Source organism: Mustela erminea, chromosome 6 (assembly GCF_009829155.1).
Source record: "Mustela erminea isolate mMusErm1 chromosome 6, mMusErm1.Pri, whole genome shotgun sequence".
Lineage (NCBI taxonomy): Eukaryota > Metazoa > Chordata > Mammalia > Carnivora > Mustelidae > Mustela > Mustela erminea.
In genome coordinates this window covers 120,817,067-120,829,684 of record NC_045619.1, presented here as the reverse complement: position 1 = coordinate 120,829,684, position 12,618 = coordinate 120,817,067, and the positions used below count along the sequence as shown (strand labels likewise).

The following is a 12,618-nucleotide window of genomic DNA, read 5'->3' as shown; positions in this document are numbered from 1 at the left end:
CTGTGGAGCTTCTAGACAGATCCACTGGGAATGGACCTGCAAGACAAAGCTGGGTTATTTCCCATCAAACATACAAAATGTGCCTGCCCACCTCCCATCTCCTTAAGTGCTCTTTTCTCTGCCTGGAATGTTCCGTTTTCCCTTATTTACCTATTGAAAGCCCACGTGTTCTTCAAGTACCAAATACTGCTTCCTTAGACCTTTTTTCTGAATATTTCCCTGTCGCCCAGGTTTTCCAAGTCCCTTTTATCATTTTTCTTCAGAACCTTTACCTTTCCTTTTAATAATAATAGTCACCAGTTTCTGAGCATTGACCATGTGATAGACACTGTGGTCCGCTCATTATGAATGCTGTTTATCATTTTATAACATAGTATTTATTTCTGTGAATACTGGTCTTTATTTGGTGGGGCGGGGGAAAGGGAGCTGAGTACATGTTTTCTCTCCCTTAAGAGGCTGTAATCTTTTTGAGAGCAATACTCAAGATTCCTACAAGCCTGGGCTTCGCCTGTGCATGCCCCCGATGTCTTATATAAATGACTTGTCTCATGCGGAGGAGCCACTGACAGGTTGCCCTGATTTCTGAGAGAAATCACAAAAGAAAAAACAGAAACCATTCCGGCCTCTAGAGTCGACCAAGTTGTATTTTGTGTGTGTGTGTGTGTGTGTGTGTGTTTTGCCGTGCCCAGTAAACAACAGCCAAAACATTAAAATGCATTCTCAAAATACAGTATTGAAGATGACGTCTTCACATTAGTCTTTCACCGTATAGATCGCCGCTTTTTTACCATACTTCTCCCAGATTAGAAATGAATTGTTTTTTAATGGCAAATCAGTGAGCTGTGTTTGAAAGTGAGCCCTTCCTCTCAGAAATCCGCAGACTCCATGATGGTCTTGTCACCTTCTCTTTGTTAAGGGAGTGTGTATTTGTTACAGATGTTGTCTCTCTTTGTGAGAGAGACTTGGGATACCGGTGTGGGTGGTTATCTCTAGGGAAGGAACCTGGGTGGCTAGAGGCTTGGAGGGCGGCCATACTGTCCTTGCTGTTTACCCTTCGGTACCTGTTGAATGTTCTGTTTTGTACACATACTCACTACTTAATAGAGTGTTTACAAACCACAGAAGAACCCGTAGGGCCCTTGAAGTTAAGAAACCACAAAGACTGTAGCGGTATATAGGCATACCTCGTTTTATTGCACTTTGCTTTATTGTGCTTCTCAGATGGTGCGTGGTTTTTAAACATTGAAGGCTTCTGGCAGGCCCGTGTCAAGCTAGTCTGTTGGTGTCATCTTTCAAGTAGCATTTGCTCATTTCTTGTGTCTGTGTCATGTTTTGGTAATTCTCCCCATATTTCAAGCTCTTGCATTGTTGGTATATTTCTTTTTTTTTTTTTAATTATTTTTATTAACATACACGTATTATTTGTCCCAGGGGTACAGGTGTGTGAATCATCAGGCTTACACACTTCACAGCATTCACCACAGCACACACCCTCCCCCGTGTCCATAACCCAGCCACCCTGTCCATCCCCCTGTTGGTATATTTCTGATGGTGACTTGTGATCAGTGATCTTTGATGTTACTAGTGTCATTGCCTTAGGGCCCCACAGGTTGTGCTTCGGTAGGACAACAGACTTCATGGGTGGACGTTGTGTGTTCTGGATGCTCCATGGCCTGGCCGGTGCCCTGTCTCTCCTGCTGCTCAGGCCGCCCCTCCCTGGGACACAGCTGCCGTTGGGGGTAACTAAAATCAGAAGTGGAGCCTAAAGATGGCACTGAATGGCTGTGATCTCATGAGAAAACTTGAATGGATGAAGAGTTGCTTCGTAGGGACATGCAAAGATAGTGGGAATCTAGCAAAGATGCCCTAAAGATGGTTGAAACAACAGAAAAGGATTTAGAGTATTATGTACGCTGCGGGGTTTGAAAAGATTGGCATAACTTTGGAAAAAAGTTCTCCTTTGGGTACGGTGCTGAAACAGCATCCTGTGATCCAGAGAAGTTGTTTGGGAAAGGAGGAGTCGGGTAAGGTGGCAGATTTCATTACTCTTTTTTTTTTTTTTTTAAGATTTTATTTATTTATTTGACATAGAGAGAGGAGGGGGAGGGGCAGAAGGGGAAGGAAAGAAAGACTCCTAAGCAGACTCAGTGCTGAGCACGGAGCCCAACACAGGACTGGCTCTCACGACCGAGATCGTGACCAGAGCCGAAATCGTGAGTCAGTTGCTTAGCTGACTGAGCCCGCCAGGCGCCCCCAGTGCTGTCTTATTTTAAGAAATTGCCACAGTCACCCCAATAGTGAGCAGCCACCACCCTGAGTGACCAGTCAGTAGCCATCAGCATTGGAGCAAGACCCTCCCCCAGCCAAAAGATGAGGACTCGCCGCAAGCTCACATGGTGGTCAGCCTTTTCTAGCCAAAATATGTATTTATTTAGACAGAATACTGTGGCCCACTTAATACACTACAGTATGATGTCAGTATAACTTTTATATGCGTTGGGAAACCAAAACCTTCATGTGACCCACTTTACTGAAATAAGGAAATAACTTGCTTTATGGTGGAGGTCTAGACCCATACTCTCAATCTGTCTGAGGAATGTATGCCTCTAATCGGTTTTCTCTCCCGTGCTGGCTCTTTTCCACTCATTTGCCGAGATTGAGTGGAAGCCTCCTTACCAGGTACACTGTTGAACCAAGTATAACCAAAACATTTTAGGGGCACCTGGGTGACTCAGTGGGGTAAGCCTCTGCCTTCGGCTCAGGTCATGATCCCAGGATCCTGGGATTGAGCCCCACATTGGGCTCTCTGCTCGGCAGGAAGCCTGCTTCTTCCTCACCCACTCCCCCTGCTTATGTGCTTGCTTGCTTGCGCTCTCTCTCTCTCTCTCTCTCTGTGTGTCAAGCAAATAAATAAATTAAAAAAAAATCAAAACCTTCTTAAAGGGTCCTGAGTCTTAGAAAGGGACTCTAGATGAGACCTTGAAAGAAGGTTTCTCACTCAGTGCAGTGATCATGCTTATTCTTGGCGTTAAGTATTGTGAAATCTTACTTTTTTTATAATATGCCTCAGATAGCGTCAGTTTTTCCTGTATCCTTGGAAGAATCTGTAGCAGTCCATTTTCCCTTTATAATCTAATGTGAGATGGGAAAAGGTGTCATTCACAAAGAGGTCACAGAGTAGAATAAGGAGGAAAAAAACAACAAAACATACTTTTGTGTTGAGTATCTTTAAAGAGGGGTATTTTCCCACCTAACAGTTTAAGTGATTGAAAGTAAGGTTTTCTATATTTGAAAGGTAGTGAGGGTTCGAAAGGAGAAAGAATGGGTGTTGGAGGAATTCACTGTGTATGAGAGGATGAGGTTGGGCTTCAGGTTCCCACACAAGAGACATGGATTTTTTGTCTCAATTCTTCTCTCTCATCTAATTTTTTTGGCTGTGAGCTAAGATGACGTGTGTGTTTCAGACTGTTTGTGTGAGATTAGGAGCATTTTTAATCTGTTCTTGTGCATTCTCAATAGAAACTGCGTGAGTGGTGATCTTTTAATAGACTATGTCTTGCAACTAGCGAATTTATTTTGGAACTAAATTCTAGATAATTCCTAAGGAATGTAAATTTTGTTAATAACAATTTTTGTTTTGAAATACTTAAAATGTTAGAACTGTATTTTTTTTTCTTTTGAGTTTTATGAAGTAGACTTTTGCTTTATTTTGAATAAGTGGAAATACTAAGAAAGCTCAACAGGGAGACTACTGGTCATTAAGTTGATTGAATGAAAATATTCTCTATAATTTTTATACTGAAACATGGTTAGAAAAAGAAATAATGGCATATGGGGGAATGCTCCCTCAAAACCACCACGTGAATGCATTATACAAAACGACTTTGGTTTTACTGTGGCTGAAATACTAAGAATCTTGAGCAGCTTCTGCTAGAAAAATTCAGAACATGATTAAGTCCAGTACCCTTCCCCTTTCTTCCATTTCTTTCAATCATGGACCAGCATCCAGGTGGATCCGTGAATGAGGAAAGTTGCCTCCATTACACGGAGGAGAAAGAATTGACATTCACTGACTTCCCGCTGTGGTTGAAGCCCTGCAGGGCGTTCCTTATAGGCTTTATTTATCTCCTATAATTTCATGACTTCATGAGACATGGGCATTCACCTGGCTTTCAGATGAGAAGACAGAGAAGTAAAATGGCCAAGGTTTTACCCGTCTGGTAGAGCCAGAAATCAAACTCCATCCGTCTTACTCAGAAGCTCGCTAACCTTGTATTCTCCTTGCTGCTTTTGAGTCCTGTGTGGGACAAAAAGAAGCAGCGCTGAGATTATGTTGACTTTTTCATAGGGGCATTACTGTTTGATGCTTCGTGGTATGGTCATAATCATTTGGCTTCTCTGGTTCTTAAAGCAAGCCCAGCCCCCTTTAGGCCCACATCCACGTCTGGGGTGAAGGCACAGGCAGCCACCTTCTGGTGTCCCGAGATGGCATTCCCGAAAGCCTGTCTTCCTCCCTCTAACCCTAATTCTGATCTAACATCCGCCTCTGTGCGTGGTTCTGGCCCAGCAAACACAAATCCATCTTCTCGCCAGCTGCCCGCTCTGCTTCAGTGGGTGTGTGTTCATCTGCCGTGGGCTGCACGTTAACATTGTGTCATCGTTGGACTTCAGTCGGTTATTACCTAGTCAAAGGCACCTCTCCACCACACTTCATATTCTTTATCTCTTTGGGCATCAGTGTGGCCTCCTGCCTTTCTCAGCTCATCTTGTATCAGTGACTGAAATCAGATTGGTGAGTACAACCCCTCCCAAGTTTTCCCCATGAACTCTTTTTTGTGTCTTAGTTTTCTCATTATCTCCGGTCCCAGGTTATAATTCTCAGCCCAGAACTAACTTTTCTCCAGGAAGTCTTGGTTCTTTTAAGTGGAAAATAACATTAGCATGCAAAAACCAAGGGTCCAGAAGTAAATATTGTCCAAACAAGGGTCAAGAGTAGAGTGACTTGTCACTGTATTCAAAGGAGCATGCATTCTTGTTGATGGTTCCAGTTTACCTGAAACATTAGGTTTGTTTTGGCTTTATTCTATAATTAAAGTTTATTAATCCACTTTCCCCCTTGGCAAGTTATGCATATACTAAAGCATGCATGTGTTTATGTGACGGGTGATCCCAAGTTGGCATGCCTTCATTTTCGTTTCTTCCTGGACCTAGTCTCACGTGTTCTGGAATGAACTCCTAAGTGTGTAAGTTTTGGAAATCTTATCACTGTCCCCAGAGCACCGAAAAAGAAAAAGAAATTATAACATCCTCCTAGGTTTTATACTAAAGAAACCAAAGGTGTAGATCACCTCGTTTCTAGATAGACTCCCTTTTTGTTAGAAGACCGTAATGCTAAGCAGGGAAAATGTACCGGTTCAACCTTTTGGGGTTCTCTCTGTTCCCTTTTTGTTTATTTCTCTTTTAACACAAATAGTTTTACTCTTATATTTGATTTCCAGATGACATTTGGCCTGTCCTCCATCCCATTCGAGTTTTTGCTCAGATGTCATCGCCACAAAACACTTAACACCGTTCTATCAGAAACAGACCCACCCCCGCCCCCTTCCCAAACAGAGGATCCCCCCAGAGCTAGGACTTGGTTTGCACAAGGCCGTGTCGCCGGGAGCCTCAGACAGTGCCTGGCCCTGCTCAGCTCTCAAAATACTTGATGAATGAGAATTGTTGTTCTTCCAAGTGTACGCTGTAGCCTGCAGGTTCAGCGTTTCTGCTTGAGGAACGTTTTTAAAAACCTTCTGTCGCACATCCAGTATACATTTTTAAGTGTTTCCCTTTTTCTTCTCGCGTCTGAGTTGCTAAGATTTCGTGGTATTATTAGTGTCGCCTCCATCACCATAAATGTTTCTGTGATGTTTCCAAGGCTGCAGCCTTCCTTAGCCAGCTCTTCCCCATCAAATCTAGTAGCTCTTTTTAGCCAGGCTTTGAAAGAAACCCCCACACATGGAATTTTAGAAGGTAATATAAAATATATATATATATACCAGAGCCATTGAGGGGTAATTGACCTAGACTCAGCCCGTTAGCCTGTTTTTCTTCCTGTTTATGAATCGGCCAGCCTCCATCCTCTAACAGATACCTCTGTGGGGATTGGGGCAGGAACCTTACTTTTGGCCACTGAGCAGCAGCCCACGATGCAGGTTGCATGAGAGAATCTGTAGAAGGTGAACTGGCAGGCTTGGAACTAGAGTCGTTGCTTAGAAATAAATAGCAAAGCGAAGGGGAGGGATGGGAGGTAGTTAGTTCTTCCTCCCCATCCCCCCTGCCTCAGCCCTCAAAATAAGGTTTGTTGACAAGTCAGGAAAACCACTTAGAGCTCAGTCTCTGAATCTGAAAACCCAGATGTGGAAGGCACTAGGGAATCCCTCACTGGGCACTCAGCTTTGGGGGAACAACCAGAGGACTCATGAGCTGCATCGAGAAGCAGCCGTATCAGGCAGGGGGTTGCCTGCTGTAGCTCATCTCCCTCACCTATGTCACCGATCCGATGACCTCAGGGGCTGCCCAGCAAGGGTGAGGAGTGGTGGTGTGCTTAAAGAAATATTTGGCTTGTCTGCACACAGAAGGATCCGTCAATCCACTGCTTCCGAGTGTGATACTAAATTTTCTCATAGGTTGCATTAATTTTGTGTATTTCAAACAAAACTCTCCTGATCAAATTTTTATTGTAAACAATGTGTCGAAGACAAGAAGATGGCATTTTATGGGTTCATCCTAATTTACGGCAGTAGTGTGACTTTGTTTTAATTATATGCGTCACCAGAAAAAAAAAAAAAAGAGTGCATGAATGAATGAAAGAATCGTAACCACTCTCTGTACATCATGCCCATATTCCCAGTTTTGAAAATAAATGTTGCCGCCTCCGTTACAGAAGAGAACTTCAGAGCAGCTGGCAGAACTGCAGCCAGGTTCCCCCAGCCTCTGGGCTCAGAGCCTCGCCAGTGTCTGGAAGTGCACACTTGTGCCGGTGGAAGCCCCAAGGGCTTCTAAATACCCACCAAAGGAAATGTTGATAAATGGTGAAATGTCTCTTGGTACTACCTGGGAGGGAACCCAGGAGGAGGAGAGTTTAGTCACAACATGAAGCAGGCGTAGCTCTGGAGAGTAAGCTAGCTCCAGGAAGCATGTGCAGGAGACAGTGCGTTTGAACACGGGCTCTATAGGCAGGCTCCCTGGGTTCAAATCCCACTTTTACCCCTTCCGCTACTTGTGTGACATTGCGCCAGTTGGATTTCTTTTTAATTTAATGTCTCTATTGAAGAGCAGTTGTTATACAATAAACGACATATGTAAGGTGTATAATTTAATACATTTTAAAATAGTTTTTTTTATTATGTTGCATTAGTCACCGAACAGTAGTACATCATGAGTTTTTGAGGTAGCGTTCCATGATTCATTGTTTGCGTTTTGATGTGGGTATACACTTCTAAATTAGGCACTGGAATCGGGACAGTGAACCTACTTGTCGTACCCAGAAGTTTGCTTGTGCCCCTGTCTGAACCTCTCCCTCATACTAGTATTCTTTGGCCAGAAATTGACTTTGTCAAATAATAATATAGATACTCCATCTTTATTTTGATTAATGTTAGCATGGTATATCATTTTCCATTTTTTTAAACTTATTTACATCTTTATCTTTAAAGTGGGTTTCTTAGGGGCAGCATGCAGTTTGGACCCATTTTTTTCATCCATTTGGCAATCTGTCTTTTAATTGGGGTATGTTAATCATTTACACTTAATGTGATTAGCGATATAAGTAGGTTTGAATCTCTTCTCTTAATATATGTACATTTTCCTATTCCATCTGTTTTTTCCCCACCGTTTTTTGTGTGTGCCTTTGCATTGTATATATTTTTTAGGACATCATTTTGTCTTTTTTGTTGCCTTATTAGCTATAATCTTGTGTTTAATTTTAGGATGTGCTTTAGTGTTTGTAATTTACATCTTCAGTATTTCACAGTGACATTATATCACTTCACATAGAGTGGGAAAACCTTACTGTAATAGACTTTGACTTCTCATCTCTTAGGCTTTATGCTTCTGTTGCAATTCATTTTACTTCTAGTGTTCTGAGCTCCACATTACACTTTTATTAATTTTTATCAGTGAAATATCTTTTGTAGCACTCTAAATAGAAATAAAACATCTACATTTTGTTACGTATTTACCACTTTTAGTGCCCTCCATTCCTTTTTATAGATCCCTATTTCTATCTAGTATGATTTTCCTGTTTTTGGAAGGGCTTCCTTTAGCTTTTCTTACCATGTGGACCTGCCATGTATGCATTCTTTTACATTTCATATATCTTAAAAAATCTTTATTCCCCATTATTCTTTGAATGATATTTTCACTGGTGTAGAATCTTGAATAGACAGTTTTTGTCTCAGGTTTTTGTTTTTGTTCCACTGTCTCTCACTTGCATTGTTCCTGACAAGAAATCTGCTGTATGTCTCACATTCTTGTGTATATAACCCTCCCCCCCACCACCTTGGCTACTTTTAAGACTGTCATTTTATCATTGGTTTTCAGCAGTTTGATTTTAATGTGCTTTAGTGTGGTTTTCCTCACCTTTTTTTGTGCTTGGGGTTTGCTGAGCTTATTGAATCTGTGGGTTTATAGTTTTTATCAAACCTAAACATTTTCAGCCATTATTTTTACGCATATTTTTATCAAGCATTGTCCCTCCCTGTCTTTGTCCCCCAGCCTTTCCTCTCTTTTCAGAACTCTGTTTATGCATCTTTAGTCTCAGGGTTGTTCCACAACTTACTTATACTCTTCCTTTGTTTAATCCTGTTTTCTCTCTGAGTGTCATTTTAGATCTTTTTTTATTATTTTGAATTAAAATCCATAATTATCTCATGCACGATAGTTTGCATCTCATGATTATTTGGATCTTTTTTTATATCTTACAAAAGTCAGAATACTGATTAGTGGAAAAGGGGATTTCAGGGAGAGTGGCTCTACCTTGTTTTCATTCTCATCCTGGGTGATGGGTACATGATTGTCCATTTTTAAATTCTTCTTAAATGAACTTACATAGTTAAATGAACTTATATTTTATGGACTTTTTGGTGCTAGTTCTAATTCAGTAGTTTTAAATGACTTGAAAATACAGTGATTTGGTTTTACATTCTATTGGATTAAAAACCAATGACAAAAACAAAAAAAAAACAAAAACAAAAAACCAGTGACAACTGGAAAAAATGATACTTTTCAGATATATTATTGGTTATAATATTTTCATTGTTTTTGACATAATTCTATATTTAGTATATAGGAAAGAGTGATTATGTTAATATCAGGGAATATGATTTGCAGCAAAAGAGAAAGAAGATTAAAAAAATTAGAGAAGTTAAATCCCACAATCATAATTTAGAATTGGAAATTAACAGTAAAATCTCATGGTATTTTTTTCCTTTAAAAGAAAATGTTTCTTGAGGGATGCTTGGGTGGCTCAGTTGGTTAAGTGTCTGCCTTCAGCTCAGGTCATGATCCCAGGATCCTGGGATTCAGTCCCACATCAGGTTCCTTGCTTACTGGGGAGCCTGATTCTCCCTCTGCCTGCTACTTCCTCTACTCTCTCTCTCTCTGTCTCTCTGACAAATAAAGTAAAATCTTTAAAAAAAAAAAAAAAGAAATTAGTCCTTTAAAAATAAATGTTTATTTGTTCTGTCCACCAGAGAGACGTGGGAAAAAAATGGCCAACACAGTTAACAATACCACTTGGCTCTGGATTATTATCTTTAAACACCATTTCCCACGGTAAGAACTCTGGGATCTTAAAAAAATAAAAAGGCAATTCCAGCTCTTTATCAGGGGATATACAACTGAGCTATAATATCCTGTCAGTCTAGAAAGCAAGGAAGCTATCAAAGACGTGTCAGAAGAACTCAAGATGCCAGGTTGAAGATGCAGTCTCAAATCTGGGACAATTTGGATATCAATAAGAATAATTAGAGTTTATTAAGACATTGCATGTTTTTAGAAAATCTCATTCATACAAAATGTAAGAAGATTTTTTAAAAATAATCAAGAAATTTGAATACTGGATATTTCATGATATTAAGGAATTCTTAGGTTTGGTATACTTAATATGTTATATGCCTACTTAAATGTTTATGAATGAACTAAAATAATTTCTCACATTTGCCTCAGAATAATGTGGTGGAGTTGGAAGAGGGGAAGTAGAAGTGAAAATGAATGAAATAGAACAGGCCTGAGTAGATAGTTTTTGAAGCTGGATGAGTGGGTACATGGGAATTTACATTATTCTCTTGACTTGTGAGTATGGATAAAATTTTTCCAAATACAGTTAAAAATACTTTAAATAGAATAAAGAATTTTGAGTGCCTATATCATAGTTTTGTTGTGGAGGTAGTGCCTGGTAAGCCCCATATTACATTACTTACCTTAAAAAAGAAAATAAAAATAGCTCAGATGTCATGCCCTCCACCCACAGTTTTTCTGCTCAAGCGGTAAAGGATTATTTCATTTCAGTCCACAATTTGGAGCCGAGGTCCCTGTGGAGCTATCCATGGTGCTGACCAGTGCTGGCAAAGGGGACATGGGAGTAAAGGGAGGAGTCAAAGCAAGAGGGAATGAAAGATGAGTTTGGTCTTATACATCCTGAATTTAAGGTTTCTGTGTAACCCTAGCTGGAGGGAGCTCTATTGGGGAAGGGGTTTTATGGTCCTAGAATTTAGGAATCCAGTATGGGCTGGAGCTACAGTTCGTCTTTCTTTCGGCTGAGCCTACCCAGAACCTGTCCTTTAATTAGACACTAACCTGCCAACTAAGAAGGGAAATTTGGTCATAAATGTATGTTATATCAGCAGTTTGGTAAATGTAAACATAAACCTAAACATCCAGCCATATTTATATACCGCAGTCATTTTGATAAGAGAGCTGCCTGGAATCCTGTCAGTGGATGATCTTTCGGAAAGAGAAAATTGACATTACAGTTAGAGAAATGTAAACCACCTTCACAGATGCAAAACAAGGTTACTGCCCTGTGATTCCTTTTATTTACAGATGTACAAAAGTTAATAATGAGGGAGACCAGAGCAAGGGGAGCAGAAAGGAGATAAAGTGGGACTGTTCTTAAAATTTATATCCAAGGCCTTTTGGGCTGCATTTAGAACTAGGAAAAACAGTAAAATGTGCTCAGTTGATGTCTCTATCCAGTGTTTTCTTTTACTGTTTTCAGGTTTTATAGAAGCATAAAAATCATGAAATCATAGTGATTATCTAATTTACTCTCCTTATTTTTCAAATGATGAAATTGAATCCCAGATGATTAAATAATCTAGGATAGCTATTTTTATGTTATTGAATGTTTTCAAGTGCCTGCAACAGTTGTCCTACCCAACACCCATCCTCCCCCACTTACTGGTTAATTCCGTGCATTGATTCCTTTATCTGAGGAATCTACCTCCCCCACTGCCCTCACCCCTCAGTAAGGTCAAATAATTACAATAGCAGAAAACAACTACAACTATTCATTGGACACTTACTATTTAATCACTATAACTCTATAAGGAATGCACTATAATCTGCATTTTACAGAGAGAGAAACTGAAATTGGAGGGACTGGCTAACTTGCCCAGGGATATAATTGTACATGTTAGAGCTAGAATTTGAACACATTCTTACTCCGGATCTGAGCTCACCTGACCACACTTACTTATTATCAGGATACCTTGTGCCTGTCTTGGCATTTACTGCTCTTTAATATTATGTTTATTTGTGGGATTATGTAGTACATTTTTCTCCTACTTATTGGTAACCTCTAGGAGAGCTGAGATCCTGCGTCTTTTGGTTCATCATTTTTGCTTAGCTTCTAAGTGCCTAACATCTAGCAGGCTCATTGCATGTATTTTCTCATGGGGAAAATGGAATTAATGGTACTGGATTTTTATACTACTGTTTGTTCTAATTGCACTGCACTGGAGTGCAGTTGCACTGCTGTATGAACTGAGAGAATGCACACTTGGTGCCCACTACCTCATGTCCACTGGTAAGTACCCAGTGACAGAGTGGCTTTAATTATAATAAACAGGCTTAGAGAGGACTTAGTTTAAGAACACAAGGCAGAGTCTCATCTGGTATTCAAGGCTCTTAACTTTTATTCCTTACTCCTTTTTGTTCCCTATACTGAATCTTGTTAGAGAAGTGAATCTGGGAAAATTTATTGCTTTCCAGAGCTGATTTCTTAATTAGATCAACAACTAAAGTATAAGCTTCCTCCTTGCTAAATGTTGTTTTCATCCTTGAGACCAAGACAGATCCAGACTCTTTCTGATACTGTAGTAGTTAACAGAACTGTCTGAACCAGTCTCTTGGGCATGGGCCATTAGGAAAGGCTAAGGTAAATATTTTCAAATTAACATGTAGTTTGAAGGTGTCATTGTTAATGTCGTCATTCAGTTGTAGCAGAAGGTGGGTTGGTCTTTAAGATGCATTTGTTTCTGCGTGTATTCCATGTCTTCTTGTGAATATTTTGTGTGGTGCAGATAGGATTTATTATTTCAGATCATATCCTTGAACTTAGTTCAGCAGTGTTAT

At 40.2% G+C, this 12,618-nt stretch overlaps 1 protein-coding gene across 4 annotated transcripts in view; it reads left to right on the top strand.

Annotated features, from left to right (window-relative positions):
- The window catches only part of RSU1 (Ras suppressor protein 1), a 192,789-nt gene that overhangs the window by 113,866 nt on the left and 66,305 nt on the right, over positions 1 to 12,618 (top strand). The window lies entirely within an intron of this gene.